This window comes from Pelophylax lessonae (assembly GCF_965119305.1).
Source record: "Pelophylax lessonae genome assembly, chromosome: 11".
NCBI classification, from domain to species: Eukaryota; Metazoa; Chordata; class Amphibia; order Anura; family Ranidae; genus Pelophylax; species Pelophylax lessonae.
Window position 1 is genome coordinate 161,156,275 of NC_138778.1, and position 21,389 is coordinate 161,177,663.

The window sequence follows — 21,389 nt, forward strand, 5'->3', positions numbered from 1 at the left end:
CGATTGTCAGGGAATCGAGTGTGGAGATCTGCCTGCTTGTGTAAACACAAGCGGGCGGATCTCCTAAGTTACAGGCAGGGTCAGATTGCAGGGTTCAGCATAGCTGAACCCTCGATCTGTCCTTGTGTCACACAGTCACCTCCCCCCACACACGTTAGTAAGCACCAGGCATACATTAACCCCTCCCTCTCCAATAAAATTAACCCCTTCCCTGCCAGTGTCATTTTTACAGTAACAGTGCATATATATAGCACTGATTACTGTAGTAATGTCACTGGTACCCCCAAAAGTGTCAAAAATGTCAGTCAAGGGTCCGATCTGTCCGCCACAATGTCGCAGTCCCGCAAAAAAAATCGCAGATCGCTGCCATTACTCACCAAAAAAACACCAAAAAATGACAGAAATCTTTCCCTTAGTTAGTAAACGCAATAACTTTTGCGCAAACCAATCAAAATACGCTTATTGTGATTTTTTTTACCAAACATAGGTAGCAGAAAACAAATTGGCCAAGAATTTTAAAAAAATTCGATTTTTACATTTTTTTGGGGGGAATTTCATTTAAAAAAATGTGAAAAATATTGTTTTTTTTAAAAAATTTACGCTCTTTTTTTGTTTATAGCACAAAAAGTAAAAATCGCACAGGTGATCAAATACCACCAAAAGAAAGCTCTGTTTGTGGGAAAAAAATAACGTAAATTTCGTTTGGGTACAGCGTCGCACGACCGCGCAATTGTCAGTTAAAGTTGCACAGCGCCGAATCGCAAAAAGTGGCCCAGACGTAAGACAGCAAAATCCTCTAGTGGTAAAGTGGTTAAAAGAAAAGAAACCTGGATTCTTATAGACATGTGAACCTCTGCTTTGTCCACTAGATGGTGCTGTGCCTACAGTTTAAATATGCACTGCAGCGCCAAAGAGGGAAAAATATCACCAGCTGGCAGGACTTTGCTTCCTTATGCCTCGTACACACGATCAAATAATCGTTTGAAAAAATCGCTTTGGGATTGATCGCACGATAATCTGATCATTAGTACACAGCTTTCGACAGCCGATCACGATATTTCGTCCAACAAAATCCGAAGGGACAAACACGAAAACTTTTGTCATACGATAGCCTAGCAAACGAAATTGTTTAATCAGTACAGTATGCGTCCGCTAAAAATCAATAGACAAAGACCACGCATGATCAGAGACACGAAAATAACCCGGAAAAAGCCTGACTACCATTGTTTTTGTTTTGCACTATCCGATACGTACCTACGCAACCAGGAAGCTTTTCCACAATCATACGAAAAAAATCTTACGTTTAGTACGCATTGCTGAATTCGATTCTAGTATCATGCAACAAAATATGAACGATAAGTCGTCCGATTATCTGATCGTGTGTACGAGGCATTAAACTGTGCATGTATTTAGAACCAAGGGCTGAGTTTTTTTTTTATATATCATCAGAGGCTGTAGGCCCACAGGAGGGCAATTCATTTTCCCAAGGGGCCGCATGAGAAACTAGGACTGTTGTGGGGGGTTGAATCTAATTCTGCTCAATATTAGTTTTGAATCTAGGAAGCTCCGTAAGTATGTAAACATATAGAAAACAAGAACCTGAATAATAGGTACAACTGCTCATGAAATAGCTGTCTTTCAGATGGATGGTCAGGGGGTGGTAAAAAAGGAAGGCTGAGCCATGGTTTTACTGCATACTGTAAAATAACAGCTGGATGGAGCTGTTCACATGCTGTGGCATTTTTATACTGAACAAAATTATAAATGCAACACTTGTTTTTGCCCCCATTTTTCATGAGCTGAACTGAAAAATCTAAGAAAACCAGGATTCATCCATGAAGAGAACACCTCTCCAAAGTGCCAGATGCTATTGAATGTGAGCATTTGCCCGCTTAAGTCGGTTACGACAACCAACTGCAGTTAGGTCGAGACCCCGATGAGGATGATGAGCATGCAGATGAGCTTCCCTGAGACAGTTTCTGACAGTTTGTGTGGAAATTCTTGGGTTATGCAAACTGTTTGTTGCAGCAGCTGTCCGGGTGGCTGGTCTCAGACGATCGTGGAGGTGAAGATGCTGAATGTGGCGGTCCTGGGCTGGTGTGGCTACACATGATCTGTGGTTGTGAGGCCGGTTGGATGTACTGCCAAATTCTCTGAAATGCCTTTGGAGAGGGTTTATGGTGGAGAAATGAACATTCAATTCACGGACAACAGCTCTGGTGGACATTCCTGCAGTCAGCATGCCAATTGCACTCACCCTCAAAACTTGTGACATCTGTGGTATTGTGCTATGCGATAAAACTGCACATTTTAGAGTGGCCAACCTAAGGCACACCTGTGCAATAATCACACTGTCTAATCCGCATATTGATATGCCACACCTGTGAGGTGGATGGATTATCTCGGCAAAGCAGAAGTGATCACTAACACAGATTTAGACAGATTTGTGAACAATATTTGAGAGAAATAACCCTTTTGTGTTCATAGAAAAAGTCTTAGATCTTTGAAAATTGGGGGCAAAAACAAAAGTGTTGCGTTTATAATTTTGTTCAGTATAATTTGGACTGCAGAGATTGACAAGGGGCATTGCTTGTCAAACTCGCCCTAAGAGTTCTATAGTGCTGTGCTGCAACTCCATGCAATGCACGCGATCGCAGTGCAGTAGTTCAGCATTATAGGATTAAATCAGGTGGTGAAGAGGCGATATAACACCTCCTCGCTGCCTGTGAAATGCACTGTGCCTGGAAGTAGAGTCTGAGATCAGTACACTGGGGATTTCTTCAGATCTTGAGCTGGCATGAAGAACAGGTGCACTGCTCCTGGGGTTTGCAGCATGAAGGCATTAACACAGGAAGAACTTGTTCAGGTAGAAGAGAGGCAGGAGAGCGTGCAAGCTTGAGCAGTCAGGAAAGCAACCAGTTATCCTGTCACATCATCCCCCTTTGTAAATACACTATTACCAAAAGTATTTGGACACCTGCCTTTACATGCACATATACTTTGATGGCATCCCAGTCTTAGTCCGTAGGGTTCAATATTGACTTGGCCCACCCTTTGCAGCTATAACAGCTTCAACTCTTCTAGGAAGGCTGTCCACAATGTTTAGGTCTATGGGAATGTTTGACCATTCTTCCAGAAGCGCATTTGTGAGGTCAGGCACTGATGTAAGATAAGAAGGCCTGGCTCGCAATCTCCGCTCTACGGTGTTCTGTCTGGTTAAGATCAGGACTCTGTGCAGGCCAGTCAAGTTCCTCCACCCCAAACTCGCTCATCCATGTCTTTATAGACCTTGCTTTGGGCACTGTGCATTTTTAATCCCCCCCCCCCCCCCCAAATTCTAAATGACGCCTAACAGTAGCTATAACTACTATCTGCAAATACACCTTTTAGACTTATTACACAGCATCCTGGACTTTGTGTATGAGAGAACTCTACCACAGCCCCAAGTTCTGCCTGTAGACAGGTAGCCTACTGTATGTATAGTTAGTTGCCAGGTTGGGAGGGAAGGAGTAATGCTTATGCCAAACAAAACCAAAGAAAATTCCCAGCTCAACTTACCGACCAGCCTACAACCAACCGAATTATCCTGTCTAACTGAATACGTTAAAAACAGGGGTTTAAGTTAGCACACATTTGCAAATACATGTGTAAGCTGCAGAGCCACTTCATGGCACCCCAGTATTATCTGCAGTCCTACCTCTAAATTTTGAGAGCCTCCAAAGCAGAAGCAGATGCATTATAATGGATAGGCAGAGAACAAATAAGCCTGGAGGGAGCCCAAACCTTATTAAAGTCACAGGGGCTTACTGGACACCCAGCAGCCAGCACATATCACAATGGCAGCAAAGGTGTCCAGTGCGTCCCATCACCAGTATTCCAACAATATAAACAAATGGCCCCTGCCCCCATCTATAACTGGCCTTTGCAGCAAGGAGCACATGGAAGGCAGATGCATGTCAAACAAAACCAATGGAAATTCCCAGCTCAACTTACCAACCAGCCTGCAACCAAACAAATTATCCTGTCTAACAGTATACATTAAAATCTGGTGTTTAGTTTGCACGCATTTGCAAATACATGCGTAAGCTGCAGAGCCACTTCACGGCACCCCAGTATTATCTGCAGTCCTAACTCTAAATTTTGAAAGCCTCCATAGTAGAAGTATATGCATTATAATGGATAGGCAGAGGGCAAGTAAGCCTGGAGGGAGCCCAACCCTCCTAAGCACAGGGGCTCACTGGACACCCAACCCATAGCTCAAAGGCAGCAAAGGTGCTCTAAACTGTAAATTTAGTTAGGACTGCAGATAATACTGGGGATGTAGTGAAGTGGCTCTGCAGCTTATGCATGCAAACTAAACCCCTGTTTTTAACGCATACTGTTAGACAAGATGATTCGGTTGGTTGCAGGCTGGTCGGTAAGTTGAGCTGGGAATTTTTTTTTGGTTTTGTTTGACATGCATCGCCCTTCCATGTGCTCCTTGCTATGACGGCCAGTTATAGGTGGGGCAGACAGTGGTCATTTGTTTGTGCTGTCATTGCTTGTGCTGCCTTTCTTTGGTGTTTGCGGGTTTTCCTCTAGGGCCTTGCCTGCTTTGTGTGCCACCCACCTACCCTTACATGCCTACGATTATCTTTGGAGACTGCGCCAATACTAGCAGAGAAGACTCTCCTGGTAATGACACCCGCAAGGCAGGCTTGCCTATCATGCGGTCTTCAGGTCAAATGATTCAGAATAAGGCTTCCGCAGGACATGCTGTCTCCAATTGGCGAGAAAGGTTTTCAACTTTTAACAGCCTCAACACTGCCGCCTTGATGCTTCACTATTTTCTAGATTGGACCTAAACTTGAGCAAAGGAAACCTGTCTTGAGAGAAGCATGGTTGTTTTCATTGCTTCTTCTGAAAGTGCTAGTTTCCTGGCTGACCTCATCGCCCTCCGGCACTTTTTCTGATTTTCCTGATCTGCAATTAATCTAAGAAACTACATATCATAATATAAGTGTCATCTATCCAAACAAATGATCAAATCTAAACATGGTATATATGACAAGCATAATGTAATGTCTAGTTACGGTAATATAAGTGCTAGTTAAAATAGGCTGTGCTTTTGGTCATATCAATGGATGGAAAAAGTGACACCTCTATTTGTGAATGGGCCAAAGTGCTTTATGCATATTAGATCAGGCCTATTTATAGTTTTCCCTTTAAGGGACAATGAAGACTATATACACGACTAATGGATATAAAATCCCCACTGAAAGAATTTAGCAGCTTGTGACTTGAAGAATGTATTCTTTACTTAAAGGTGTGCGTGTGGCATGGCTTATATTGGCCAGATGTCTGCCTTAATAAACATCAGACCTAATGAGCATAAAAGTGTCATTCGTTGCTATAAAGCAGAGATGGATGTCACAAAGTCTAAAGTACAGACGAAAAAAAAATGGCTCCTTTTGCTAAACGCCTATACCTGAAAATAAAGGGAAAAAAATCGCATTTTTGTGTGACAGCACCAGCATACCTCCATTTACATAAGCTTCGGGACAGGGAATGACCCCCCCATACGCAGGATTTTGATGTCCAAATAGAGATGAGTTTGGAGGAAATCCAAGCTCATCTCTAGTTAAAAGTTTGATATGTAGGAGAGTTCAGCGGTTGGTTAACATTCCAGATTCGTGGATGTGCTTTTTTTATTGGCAAACTATTTATACCAGAACCATTTATTACAGGGCCACATCAGAACCCTTTTGAGGACTGAGCTAGTGGAAGTTTGTAATCTCTCTGTGTTACTTTCTAGCTTACATGCTTTTGTCAAATGTTCAGCCTAGCTCAGGGGTGTCAAACTCAATTTCACCGCGGGCCGCATCAGCAATATGGTTGCCTTCAAAGGGCCGGTTATAGCTGTAAGATTAGATGTCCAGAGCCCCCCCCACGCCCCTTTACACCCTTACATGAGATGTCAAGAGGCCCCCCACCATCATAAGTCAAGGGTCACCCACCCTTCCTTACATCACAATGCATCCCCTTACCTTGTGCTACTGCCAGGATGATGCAGGTGGATCTGGGAAGAAGAAAGTGCAGGGTCTGGAGGAGGACCAGAGGAGGGCTGGAGTCAGCTTACAGAGTCTGCTGAATGCTGAGACCAGGGGAGGCAGAGACAAGGTGGTGTTGTGGCTGCACAGCGAGGTGCAGGATCTGTAGGAGGAGTTTTGCCCTCCTCTCTGCTGCAGACTGCTGGGAAGGGGGGTTGGGCAAAGACTAGCCTTTTTACAACAGCACAGAGAAGCACAGGATTTGGCAAAGGAGTTCTGTCCGCTCTGCTGCTGACTACTGAAACAAGGTGGGGGCAGAGGCAAGGGGGGTGCCGCAGCTGCAGGAGAGGGCCATATTAAAATGGCCAGGGGGGCCGCATTTGGCCCACGGGCCTTGTGTTTGACACCTGTGGCCTAGCTAATTAAGCACAGACATGAGATTGTAATTTGACCAATTTTATTACTGACTTGTGAATTTTGGGAAAAATGATGGTGGCACTGTGTTCAGTACCACTTCCTTATTTTCTCCATACAGTTTGGGGTTTGTCAAACCTTGTTATTGCCACAGATGATGTAAAGGTTTCAGTTGAGGAAAGTCATATATCAGGGCATATTATACCTATGGTGCTGCTAGGGCATCTGTTGTTGGGTCCTGAATCCTCAAAACAAATCTGTTCACCTTCTTGCTGAACCAAAAATGCTAGTAAATCCACATCTGGCCGCTTCTAGTGTAGACATATGTCCTGTAACCACATTTGATGGAGAGACCATTCTCCCAAATTCAGACATCTGCTGAGAAAATCTGCTTTCCAGCTCTGTACTCAATTCCAAAATCAGCAAAAACTGGGACCTAGAAAGCTCCATGTCCTATTTCCTGAAACACAAGGAAATAACTGAACTCCTTGCTGCAAGTGAGGAGTTGGCCAAATCCAGAGGGTCCCCTCCTGGGTGTGCTTTTATTTTAGTTGCACCTAGCATCCCGCTCCGGATATAAAACTCATCCTCCATGAAGTATGGCTAAGTCCTTCAATGACAAGGAGAAAGAGATCTGTACTCGGAGAATGTGCAAGGTGGAGATCACTGGAACATGAAACTCTGCAGCTATGGTAATTGTTGCAAGCCACCACGGTGACCTTTTCTGAATCAGGACCAGATGATCTCTGAAGAGGGGGGACCAATTAAGTAACGACAGGTTAACAACTCCAGGTTGTTTGTTCGAAAGTTTAATTCCTCCAGAAACCAACAACCTTGAACAGATGGTCATAAACGCCATACTGGGATGGAAGCCACCAAGACAGACAAAGTTGGCTTGAGAATATAAATGGATACATTTATAAATTATCTTATCCATCGTAAAACTGGATTTGTCTCACACTGTGAGGATGTTTTGATGCAAAGTTCTGGAGTGAAATCAGTAAAACCAATCCTAGCACTGGCTTGCAGCTTCATCTGGAAGACTGGTATTGGGATTTAAGTTTTGGCAACTTCTCCTGGGGTACAATGACCTTGGCTGAAAAGGTATCCAGAGTAAGGACTATGTACTTCAAGCAATGTGAGAGAATAGATATGACTTCTAAAAGTTCAGGAAAAAGCCCTCCAAGGAGCAAATATGCTCCATATCAGTGGTTCTCAACTCCGGTCCTCAGGGCCCACTAACAGGCCAGGTTTGCAAGATAACTAAATTACATCACAGGTGATCTCATTTGCTGCTCAGTGATTGCAGTATTCTAGTCTGCATCTCCCCAAGGTAATACTTAAAATCTGGCCTGTTAGTGGGCCCCCGAGGACCGGAGTTGAGGACCACTGCTCCATATCATCCAGCTATCTGATGGCTAGAATATCTCAGAGAATAAGAAGACCCAGAACTGGTGAGAGGAACTGTTCAACCAAGGTAAGGATAAAGGGAAGGGCAACAAATTGGACCCTTTCCATCCAGTCAGTAAAGTGAAGAAATTTCTGGTGACCTAGAAAGATAGGAATGTGTAAATATGCATTCATGTTGATTAATGCTAAGAAGCATCAATGATGGCAATACCTGGATGAGTAGACTCCATTCTAAACTTTTGAAGACATACGTAGGCATTAAGAACCTTTAAATCTAAATTAGGACAAAGGTCTTCTTTGGGTTTTAGAAATGTAAACAGGTTTGAATAGAAATCTTAAAAATTTTCTGTTGCAGTAATGAGAATTATAACTCCCTGGTTCAACAAACCCGAAATGGATGAAAGGAGATCTTGCCGAAGCGCAAAATTCAGGTGAAGGATGGAGGAACTCTATTTTGTAACCTGTGATAACAACCACCGTAACATCAGCTATGTGAACTTTTTAAGCCTATAGAAAAAGCTATTGGACATCCCCCTCCCCCCCACCTCTGATGGAGTTAGTGGGGTGGACCTTCATGCTAAGGCAGATTTATGTGTAGATGTTGAGCTGTTGGTCTCCCAATGATGTTTAAAAAGTCCCCGAGAGAGTGGATGAAGGCTTGTGGGTCCATAAAATAAAGGAACGTTTTATTGCAGAATTGGGTAAGTAAAGACCTGCGCTGTTGATTCCTAATTTCTTGTAAATATTGAGTCTTAGTCCAAAGGGTTCAATATTGAGTTGGCCCACCCTTTGCAGCTATAACAGCTTCAACTCTTCTGAGAAGGCTGTCTACAAGGTTGTCCCACTTAAGCCCCAGAAGATTTTCCTGACCAGGCCCTATTTTGCGATTCGGCACTGCGTGACTTTAATGGACAATTGCGCGGCTGTGCGACGCTGTACCCAAATGAGCGGGGGCGGGCGTTTGCCCCCTAGGGGCTCACAGGCAAGTGACGTAGCCCAGTAAATAGTCGTGCGGCGGTCGGCAAGCGGTTAAGAGTGTGTCTATGGGAATGTTTGACCATTCATTCATTCTTCTATGTGTGAGGTCAGGCACTGATGTTGGATGAGAAGGCCTGGCTCGCATTCTCCACTCTAATTCACCCCTGTGCTGTTACACCAATATGTAAAATATAATATAATGCATTGTTGTGGCAATGTCATTATAATTGGTTTATACTGCCATCTTGTGGTTATTTTGGTTGTTGCACTTGCTTTTCTGTCTCTCTCTTCTGTGTTCCCTCCTGTCCCCTCCCATTGATGATGTATTTGCTGTTCTTGCTTCTTTATGCTTGTGGGAATAGAGATGGCAACATCTGTCTAGACCTTCAAACAATCTGCTCGCATACGGAAAAACATTACCATATTTTGATGTGCAGATACCATCCTTCAAACATCTGCCACATTTTGTTGTCTGCTATACCTACTGCTTGCAATAAAACCAACATAGATGGAAAGAAACGGCATCTGGTGAGTTCAGCTATCTGATAGCGATTGTCCGCGGTGATTGTATCTGCTTATACAGGCCAGGAATACGTCTCAGCAAGGGATGAGTCACTATTACCACAATTGGAGTCAGAATAATCCCAAAGGAATTCTGTTGGGTTGAGGACAGGACTCTGTGCAGGCCAGTCAAGTTTCTCCACCCCAAAATCACTTATTAAGGTCCATTAACTTATGGACCTTGCTTTGCCAAGCCCAAATCCTGAAAAAGATCCCCCCACCAGAATCCCCTCTCCACCAAATGATTTAAACCAGTGCACAAAGCAAGGACCATAAAGACATGGATGAGTGAGTTTGGGGTGGAGGAACTTGACTGGCCTGCACAGGGTCCTGACCTCAACCTGATAGAAGACATTTGGGATGAGTTCGAGTGGAAACTGCGAACCAGGCCTTCTTGTCCAACATCAGTGCCTGACTTTACAATTGCACTTCTAGAAGAACAGACAAACATTCCCATAGACACACTCCTAAACCTTGTGGACAACCTTCCCAGAAGAGTTGAAGCTGTTATAGCTGCAAAGGGTGGGCCAACTCAATATTGAACCCAATGGGTTAAGACTGGGATGCCATTAAAGTTCATGTGCGTGTAAAGGCAGGCGTCCCAATACTTTTGGTAATATAGTGTATCTTTAAGGCCAATTGGTTGATAAAACTGTTTACATTTCTGCCATTGGTTGTACAAATAGTTAGTATAACCACTTGACCTCCGGAAGATTTTATCCCCTTAATGACTTGAGCATTTTTTTGCCATTCAGCACTGTGCCACTTTAATTGGTAATTGCTCGGTCATGCAACTCTGTTCTCAAATGAAATATAAATAATTATTCTCCCACAAATACAGCTTTCTTTTTATGGTATTTGATTATTTTTCTTTTTTATTATATAAACAAAAACAGACTGTACATTTCGGAAAAAAAAAAAACATATTTTTACTTTTTTTTTAGGCCAATGTGTATTCTGCTACATGTGTTTGATAACAAAAATCCCAATAAGCGTATATAATAATTGGTTTGCTTGAAAGCTATAACAGCTACAAATTATGGGATATAACGGTGCATCTGGAAAGTATTCACAGCGCTTCACTTTTTCCACATTTTGTTCTGTTACAGCCTTATTCCAAAATGGATTAAATTCATTATTTCCTCAAAATTCTACAAACAATACCCTATGATGACAACGTTAAAAAAAAAAAAAAAAAAAATTTTTGCAAATGTTTAAAAAAAAAAAAAATGAAAAAATCACATGTACAGTACATAAGTATTCACAGCCTTTGCCATGACGCACAAAATTGAGCTCAGGTGCATCCTGTTTCCACTGATCATCCTTGAGATGTTTCTACAACTTGACTGGAGTACAAATGTGGTAAATTCGTACAAATGTGGTAAATTCAGTTTATTGGACATGATTTGGAAAGGCACACACCTGTCTATATAAGGTCCTACAGTTAACAGTGCATGTCAGAGCACAAACCAAGCCATGAAGTCCAAGGATTTGCCTGTAGAACTCTGAAAAGGGATTGTATCGAGGCACAGATCTGGGGATGGGTACAGAAAAAAATTCTGCAGCATTGAAGGTCCCAACGAGCACAGTGGCCTCCATCATGCGTAAATGGAAGAAGTTTGGAACCAACAGGACTCTTCCTAAAGCAGGCCACCCAGCCAAAATTCATGATCTGAGGAGAAGGGCCTTAGTCAGAGAGGTGACCAAGAACCTGATGGTGACTCTGACAGAGCTCCAGTATTTCTCTGTGGAGAGAGGAGAAACTTCCAGAAGAACAACCATCTCTGCAGCACACCACCAATCAGGCCTGTATGGTAGAGTGGCCAGATGGAAGCCACTCCTCAGTAAAAGGCATATGACAGCCCACCTGGAGTTTACCAAAAGGCACCTGAATGACTCAGACCATGAGAAACAAAATTCTCTGGTCTGATGAAACAAAGATTAAACTCTTTGATCTGAATGGCAAGCATCATGTCTGATGGAAACCAGGCACCGCTCATCACCTAGCCAATACCATCCCCTCAGGGCAGCCATCAGGGGGGTACAGCCAGTACTCCTGTATGGGGCCCCAGCACATAGGGGGGCCCAGACAGCAGGAAGATCGGTAGGACGACAGCATACCTCCCAACCTGGGCAGGACTGTCCCCAGTGGCGGAGCCAGAGGGCTAGCTGGGGTGGCAATTGACACCCCAGACGACATCCTTGCCACCCCTGTTGCCACCCCGCTTGCGCTCGCTTATGCCCATAACATTAGCTGAACGAGAGGGCGCCTTGCAGCAAGTTCTCTGTGACTGTACTGTGCAGGGGCGGACTGACCATTCGTGCGGCGTCAGAGGGGGGGCCCCATAAGAGGCTCAGCAGTCTGTCCCTGGAGGTGCCCACACAGCTCGCACTGCAGAATGGAGGACATCTGTGCTCCAATAATGCAGTGAAGAATGGATCCTTGCTGGCGGTGGATGCGGCTATAGGAGAGGAGTCAGGTGCTGGCTGGGATCATAGTGCTTTATTGGAGCTGTGGGGATGAGGATAGTGACAGGCGCTCCGGTCACCTCTCCTCCTGAAGAATTCAGCTGAGGGGCGGGGCCACACATCCATGCCGTGGGGGACAGCCAGGAGATCGTCGGATGCTGCAGACAGAGAGAGTGCAGAGTGAAGACTGTGGACGAGGTCTCGGAGGAGCCAGCCACCCACCCACCCATCCCCCAACCACCCTGACCTGTGTGCAGTGTGCAGAGCCAGAGCAGCAGCAGGTCAGACAGTGTAAAACATTTTTGTCACTGGCAGGAATTGTGGTGTTCGAAGTTGATTTCTTGACTGAAAACAAAGATGCAAATGCATGTCTAATGCTTCCAGGACTTCAACTTTTTTTTTTTACAGACACTTAGATTTACACTGGTGCAATGGAAGACATTGCATGTGATTCGCACCACACTGCTGTGCAAATCACATGCGATGTCTTTGCAATGCGAATTCAGCCATACAGATTGTACAGATTGCATGGCTGAATTTGCATTGCATTTGGACCAAAGTCATGCAAGACCCTTTTTTGGTCTGCCCCAGAATCAGATCGCGTGGGTGTTCACACCTATGCGATTCCATTTCTGCCTGAACTGACAGTTTGCACTGCAATATGTCAATTAATCTGGGGGGTATCGTTACCTTTGTATTGACACTCCCAGTGATTCGCATATGGCAGTGTGAACTGTCTGTGAGTCGGGTGCAATGCGGGAACCCACAGTGGATTTGCAGGGTTACCGCATCACACCAATGTGCAATGTGAACCGACACTTGGAAAGGAAACCATAACTCCTCCTGAAAATCCACTGCGGGTTCCCACATTGCACCCGACTCGCAGACAGTTCACACTGCCATATGCGAATCGCTGGGAGTGTCAATACAAAAGGTAACGATACCCCCAGATTAGTTTGCATATCGCAGTGTGAACTGTCAATTCTGACAGGAATCGGATTGCATTAGGTGTGAACACCCATGCAATCTGATGTTGGTGCAAACCAAAAAAAGGGTCCTGCATGACTTTGGTCCAAATGCGATGCGAATTCAGCCATACAATCTATATGGCTGAATTCGCATCCCAAAGACATTGCATGTGATTTGCATAGCAGTGCGCCCCCCGAATCACATGCAATGTCTTCTATCGCACCAGTGTGAACCAGCACTAAATGTTTCATTAGCATGTACATAGCTGAGGTAATAAAGTCATTTTGTACAAAGTGCACTTACCCCCCTACAAAAACATAATCAATTAGTCTCGGTCCACACATATGCGATGCGGGAACCCTGCAAATCCACTGAGGGTTCCCACATCACATTCAACTCTAAGACAGTTCACACTGCCATATGCGAAACACTGGGGCTGTCAATACAAAGTTAATGACCCCCCCCAGATCAGTTGGCATATCGCAGTGCCAACTGTCAGTTTGGACATGAATCGGATCGCATAGGTGTGAACACCCATGAGATCTGATTCTGCTGCGGACCCAAAAAAGGTTCCTGTGTGAGTTGTGTCCGAATGCGATGCGAATTCACTACATTGATGGGTTGGGATGCTGGTTACTACATCGTCAATTGATGGGGGGGGGGGCATGCTGGTCCCTACATTGATGGGGGGCAATATTGTGCAGCCCTACTCATAGGCGTGCGCACGGGGTGTGCCGGGTGTGCCTAGGCACACCCTTATCGCCCTCGTGCAGTGCTTCTGCCATAGCCGCCGCCGCTGTGTCTGCTGCTTTCTGCCCCTGGCTGCTCAGCTCCCAAACCCAATCCTGTCGGTGCGGAGACTGAGAGGGACTGTCTGGGGGAGGACCCTGGCCTGCTGTAAGGGGGGGATCTATATAGGGGACCTCACCTCACCCTGGCCTGCTGTAAAGGAGGATCTATGGGCGACCTGCCCTAGCCTGCTGTAAAGGGGGATATATGCCATAGATCCCCCTTTAGAGCAGAGCCCTGTGATCGGTGTGCGGCCTTAAAAGAATAATGTTTACTTTGATAATTGTTTATTTAATTAAAAATGTTAATACCGCTTAGAATGTTTGTTCACATTTATTTATAAAAGTGTGTGTATATGTATATGTGTGTGTTTGTGTGTGTGTATGTATATATATATATATATTGTAAGGGATTAGCTCGGTGGCGGGTGTGGATGACCCCTTGGGGGGTGTTTTTTCCCAGAGAGGTAGCCGACAAGTGCTTGCAAACAAACAGTGTGGTTTATTAAATGGTGTTTTCTTCACCAGGCTGTATGCAGCAAAACATCCAAAATAAAATAAAACAGAAAATAAATCCTTGCCTCTGTGGGCGGCTACCTTCTCACAACTGGAACCTGCCTAAGTGTCTGTCTCCAACCTACCGTCGGGCAGACTTCCTTGTCCTACAGTGGACACTCAATAGTCCTTTTATAATAGTTTCACAGGGCAACACAGTCCTTTGTTTCTTTCACATCAACAGTTCGTCTTCTCACCTTTGAGACGTATTCACCCTTGGTTACCGTCCCGGGCACACATCACTCCGGGGGGTCTTCTCCCAGGCCCACACATCCTGTCGGGAGGCACACGCTGACTGTCCTCCTGCTCCCAGCCCACATGGCTTCAGGACACAGCTTCTGGAGGCAGCAAACAATAGGACTTTCTCTGAACAAATTATAGAGCCTTAACTCCCTCATTCTGAACAGGTGAAGGCCTTTCAACTTCCTGCTGGCTAGCTCTGTAGCCAACACCCTAAATTAATTAATGGACTTTCTAAGCAGGTGGGAATGTGTCTCCTCTCAGTGACTACATTCCCAGATTTACCTGACTTCCTGTCACATACCCCCCCCTCTTGTTTCAACCCTAGGGTTGGGACACATATTTCCAGGCACGCATGTGTCAGGCACTGCTGACTCACTGATAAGCCTCCTATTATCCTCAAGCTTCCGGATGAAACTGTTTTGTCATCTTCATTGACGGATTTCTCATAAATGCCACACAGTTTGTCTCTCATCTCATATACACATTCTTCAACTGCATTTTTGGCATCATTTTGCTCCTTCTCGTTTCTGTCATCTTCATTGACAGCTTTCTCATAAATGTCAGACAGCTTGTCCCTCATAACCGTCTGTCCAATCCACCATGGAGGACCGTGATCCATAGGCAACTCAATTGGGCTAGTCTTAAGGTCTTCAACATTCTTAAGACGCCTCTCTCTGCAATCCATAAATGTTTTCCACAAAACTTTGAGAACCTTTGCTTCACTAAGCTTTGTTCCAAGTAGGGACTCTTGACATCCCTCTGTGACTTGAGTTGCCTCTCCATACAGCTGTACACAATCATTGACTTTTTGTTGTAAAAGGGAATGATCTTCCTTCTTGAGCTTTGCTTGCTCTAAGATGCTGTGCAGAGGATTTTCCAATTGAGACAACAGGCTGTCACACATTTCTTCAAAGTGACCCCTGTTCCTTTTCCCAGAGATATCAATATCATTCAAACATTTCATATTCATAGGCAGATCTGAAGCATTTGCACTCATCAACTTCTTAAACTTTTCGCCCTCCTGAGCGAGTCGCAGTAAAGGCCTACTATTTGATTTGATATTCAGTTTATATTTCTTGCCAAACTCTTCACAGAAGTAGCCAACCAGAACATCATCAACTTTCCTTCCACCAACATAGGGGTTAAAGGCAACAACACAGTTGAACCCAGCGATCTGGGTGGTATCCATTATAGACCTCCTCTCTGCATCAGTGAAGAAGCATGGAACTGCAACACATTCTTTTACAGGTTTCTTCAATGCACTTTCTGCTGAACTATTTGACCGCTCAAGGTCACCTAGTTCCTTTTCTCTATCTGAATTCCACATGGAATGTATCTCAAGATCACGATCAAATTTCTGCCACCTGTCTTTCACCAGTTCCATTTTGGAAATATTCCCTGAAAGGCACTTGAACTTAATTTGCTTCACGTTTTCATCAACAGCCTTAGTTTTCTCCACTAGGTGGCGTTTGCTTTTTTCTCCCAGATTTATATCACTTGCTTTAGTTTTCTCCGCTTTAGTTTTCTCCACTAGGTTTTCAGCCTGAACTGAGAAAACATCACATTTCTTACACAGCTCCTTTGTTTGCTGAAGTTTTTGAAGGAACGGTTTATTCCACAGGGGTGATTCAAGCCATATGTCATCACATTTCTGAGGCTCACTCAGGACAGACCCCAAAACACTGATCCTTTTAAAAACTGCATCAGGCACACTATCCCCTCTTTGGGACAGATCCCCTGTTGCCTGTAATTCCTCTTCCAGTTCCTGCAACGGAATCTTCATCTCTTCTACTTGCTGTTCTAAGACTCGCTTAGACTTTTCTAGCTCCTGAACGCTTTTCACAACATCATCCTTGGAGCGGACCAAATCTTCCATTTCTGTACACAGCTGTTGGTTAACTCTTTCTAGTTCAACTTTACCCTCTAGAGCTTCCTCCAAGGAGCGAGCCAAGAACAGGGCTTTGCTCTCGTTATCACGCGCCTCCGCTTCTGCGCGGTCGCGTTCTTCTGCATATTTTGCAGACACAGTCTTCTCTTCACCAAGCATCTGATCAAACTTCTTTTTCACATCTTCAACACACTGTAATGAACCAACGCTTTCTTCCATGCGTTTTTTCATATCCGCTATCTGAGCTTGCAATGTTGCGACTTGCTCTGATAGGTTTTTCTTTGCTTCCGCCTCCTCTTTTAATTGTTCCAGGAAGCCATTTTTCTCATCTTCCATTTGTTTGAGCTTTGTGCTAAAACTCAGCCTTTGACACCTCTCTTCCTGTAAGAGTTCCTGCGTGTCTTGCAGCTGCGATTCCAAGATAGAAAAATCTTCCGCAATTTCTCTAGATTTGCTGTCTGCTTGAGAAAGCTGATTTGTAACATTGTCCAACTCAACCTGCAGTCGGTTTGCCTTCTCTGACAGCTTAGCACACAATCGGTCACCTTCTGACACCTTCACTTGCGATTCCAGAAGCTGTGCCTCTACTTTTTCCCTCTTATGTTCACAATCTCCTTTTCCCTGCATAAGAGCCTTCACCTCATTGGCTAGCATCTGGGAATAAGAATGTAATTCTGCCACACAGGCTTCTTTCTCCTTTAACTGCTGCTGGACACGTTGGGCTTCCCCTTTCCAACTTTCACAGTCCGCACGCCATTCATTTACCACATTGCTCAAAGTAGTGAGCTCATACACAGTACTCAGTAATTTAGCCTCTCTTTCACTTTTCTCGTTGTCGCTGAGAGACAATGTCGTTTTCAGAGCGACATTCTGTTCCTGCGACTCCTGCAGGTCTATTTTTGTAACTTCCAAACACTGAAGACTTTTTTCCAGCTGATTACGCAACTCCAACATTTCACACATGCTTTGCTTCTGCAAAGTCTGAATTTCACTTTCCTTTTCCATGAGGATGGTATCTTTCTCCATTATAGTCTCTCTGCGTTTTTGCAACTCGACCAAAAGAAGAGCAGTGGATTCTTCCCACTGTAACACATGAGACTTGAGTAGTTCATTCATTTCCTGCAAGTTTCTATGCTCCATTTTAAGCAATTCCAAGGCTTGTTCCTTTTCTTCCATTTTCCGTTGCAAGGCATCCAACTCAGCCCTGCACACATACTCGGTTTCCTCCAAACCGATGGCCTCCATTGGCTGCTGGCGTCTCTGTTTCCAGCCTGCCATGCTCTCTTGATGAGCCTTTTGTTGAGCTGCAAAGCTCCGTTGTTTCAGCATCTCCCCCATTTTGGGTTTACTTTTCATCTGAGCACACTGCGTCTCCATAGCAGTTTCATCAGTGTTGCTAGGGACAACACCCTTCCTCTTTAGTAGACTCTCTTTAGGCATGGATGGGGCTGGTTCAGACGGTAACATCCCCTCCATCCATAGAATCCGGTCTCTCATTTCATCTATCTTTGCATTCTTCAGGCGTTTTGAACGCCCCATCTTCAATAACTCCACAAACAAATTTTTCACAGTCCAGCAAAAATTTTTCAGACCACTGTCTCTTTAACCCATGTAGTTTTTCTCTCTCTCTTGCAAGATCTCTTTTCCTGCACACACAGTTTGTGCAGTCACTTGCACCAGACACAACAAAGTTCATCAAATAATTTTGAGACCGCTGTCTCTTTAAAACACTTTTTTTTTTCTGTCAGGATCTTCTCTCCTGCACACATAGATTGTGCAATCTCATGCACCAGATAAAGTTCATCAAACATTTGCACTTCCTTGCAGGGATCTCTGCTTATGCCCACTGCATACCTCCACCATATGTAAGGGATTAGCTCGGTGGCGGGTGTGGATGACCCCTTGGGGGGTGTTTTTTCCCAGAGAGGTAGCCGACAAGTGCTTGCAAACAAACAGTGTGGTTTATTAAATGGTGTTTTCTTCACCAGGCTGTATGCAGCAAAACATCCAAAATAAAATAAAACAGAAAATAAATCCTTGCCTCTGTGGGCGGCTACCTTCTCACAACTGGAACCTGCCTAAGTGTCTGTCTCCAACCTACCGTCGGGCAGACTTCCTTGTCCTACAGTGGACACTCAATAGTCCTTTTATAATAGTTTCACAGGGCAACACAGTCCTTTGTTTCTTTCACATCAACAGTTCGTCTTCTCACCTTTGAGACGTATTCACCCTTGGTTACCGTCCCGGGCACACATCACTCCGGGGGGTCTTCTCCCAGGCCCACACATCCTGTCGGGAGGCACACGCTGACTGTCCTCCTGCTCCCAGCCCACATGGCTTCAGGACACAGCTTCTGGAGGCAGCAAACAATAGGACTTTCTCTGAACAAATTATAGAGCCTTAACTCCCTCATTCTGAACAGGTGAAGGCCTTTCAACTTCCTGCTGGCTAGCTCTGTAGCCAACACCCTAAATTAATTAATGGACTTTCTAAGCAGGTGGGAATGTGTCTCCTCTCAGTGACTACATTCCCAGATTTACCTGACTTCCTGTCACAATATATATAGATATATATATACATACATATACACACACGCATGTATATTGACCCCCCAAAATAATACCTTGCCACCCCTTTGCCACCCCTGTTTCAAAAGTCTAGCTCCGCCACTGACTGTCCCGCTGTACAGAGGCTTTGTCCGGCATAATTCAGGTGATAAATGTTACCTTCTAGCTCAGAAGGACCTGCAGCAGTGGGAACATTTAGAACAGCCAGGGATTGGCTAAAAAACCAGCTGGGTGTGCACTATGCAGCTACAATGAGAGACTGCACCTGTCAAATTCATGCTGTGATGTCGGTAATGGGTGGGACTGCTACTCAGACCCATCCCCTATATCAAGCAACACGTGCATAGGGAAGAAGGAGAAGGCAGATGGCAGCCAGCAACAGAAAGGTATTTTAGAAAGGTAATCACGTGGAAGATGGGTGACCTTTGGGGAAAATAAGGGCAGAGGAGAGGTGTGTGTGTTGCAGAGGTTGTAGCACCTGGGAAGAGGTGCAGTACAGAGGCATTTACGTACATTCGCTACTATGTACTGCTTGGTATGGCACTACTCCCGATTTTTAACATTGGCCTCAATGGGAAATCTTGGCCACCTTGGTATAGCACTACTCCCGATTCTTAACATTGGCCTCAATGGAGAATCTTGGTCAACTTGGTATGGCACTGCTTCCTGTCTAACATTTGCATCTATGGGAAATCTTGGTCAGCTTAGTAAGGCACTACTCCCTATCTAGCACTCTCCTGAACCTTGTGCATAATGCACTCCAGAACCCTGCATTCTGTATCTAGTATTCTCCTGAATGTATTCCTGACCCCTGCACTCCGTACGTAATGCATTCCTGACCCCTGCACTCTGTACGGGGATGGGGTTGTGAATTTGTGGAGGGATTTGGGGGTTTGCTTTGTGAGGGGTCATTGGGAGGGATTTCTGCTAGGAAGAGGGATTGATAATATAATTTTGATATTTTCGGTGTAAGGGGGGGGGGGGCCCTGTCAAGTAGGCTGTATGGGGCCCCAGGATTTCTAGCGGCAGCCCTGCCATCCCTACAGTGAAGCATGGTGGTGGCAGTATCATGTAGGGATGTTTTTCAGTGGCAGGTACTGGGAGACTAGTCAGGATCAAGGCAAAGATGAATGCAGCAATGTACAGAGACATCCCTGATGAAAACCTGCTCCAGAGTGCTCTGGACCTCAGACTGGGGCAAAGGTTCATTTTGGAATAGGACAATGACCCTAAGCACACAGCCAACATAACAAAGGAGTGGCTACGGGACAACTCTGTGAATGTCCTTGAGTGACCCAGCCAGAGCCCAGACTTGAAACTGATAGAACATCTTTGGAGAGATCTGAAAATGGCTGTGCGCCGACCCTCCCCATTCAACCTGATGGAGCTTGAGAGGTCCTGCAAGAAAGAAGTATGGGAGAAAATGCCAAAAAATAGATGTGCCAAGCTTGTAGCATCATACTCAAAAAGACTTGAGGCTGTAATTGGTGCCAAAGGTACTTTGACAATATATTGAGCAAAGGCTTATGTACATGGGATTTTTTCTTTTTGGTTTTTTTTTTAATACACTTGCAAAGATTTCAAACAAATGTCTTTCACACTGTCATTATGGGGTGTATATATAGAAAGAAAAGTCATAATACTCAAGTTGAAATGTATCTGGTTAATTGTGTAGAACCAACATACAAAGTAATGCAACATGAATATTTGGCATACATATAACAGAGCGTGGTCATACAGAATATCACAAAAACATATCAGTAACAGTATGCACATCAATAAATATGTCTTGAAACTCGACGCGTTTCGTGGGTCGCATTGCCCACTCGTCAGGAGTGTATGTATGCAGACATATCTGAAAAAAATTATTGTATTATTAACATGCAGGATTGGTGGCCAATGAAGTATGAATAATCAAAGTAGGACCCATGTGGGGAGACATCATACTCACATATAGAACCACGCCATTGTGCTTAAAACCATTGCTGCCACACGGCGGCGGCCAAATAGTCAAACATGGGAGCTGAAGGGGCAGGATCCAGAGGCATTGTGCTCGACATAAGGAGAGCGGTGAGAATGTATTGTGGGTATACCAATCAAATACCTGGCCAGTCTCTAAATGAAAGAGTATACATGTAGGTGAGTATACAGCTACTTCCTGTAGAATAGCAGCCAACAAATGACCATGGTCATATATAATAGATATATTAGAGACCTAAATGTGTACCAGGAAGTGAGAAGAAGTACCAAGGTAGAAAAGAGTTGGACCAGGCAGATAAAGATGAAAAAAATTTTGCTTAGAGAGTGAGTGAAAGCAAATGGAAATGAATCACCCTAAAAATCATGTGTGAGGTGATGGTTAGTAAGGGCATAAATAAATAAAAAAAAAAAAAAAAAAGGCAAAAGTAAATGAGTGGAGAGTGAATTGAAAGTGCTATGAAAAAAATATATACAAGGTAGCTGTGTGCTTACCGTGAGGGAATAAATACTGATGTCTGGCATCCACCCTGTGTTCAAA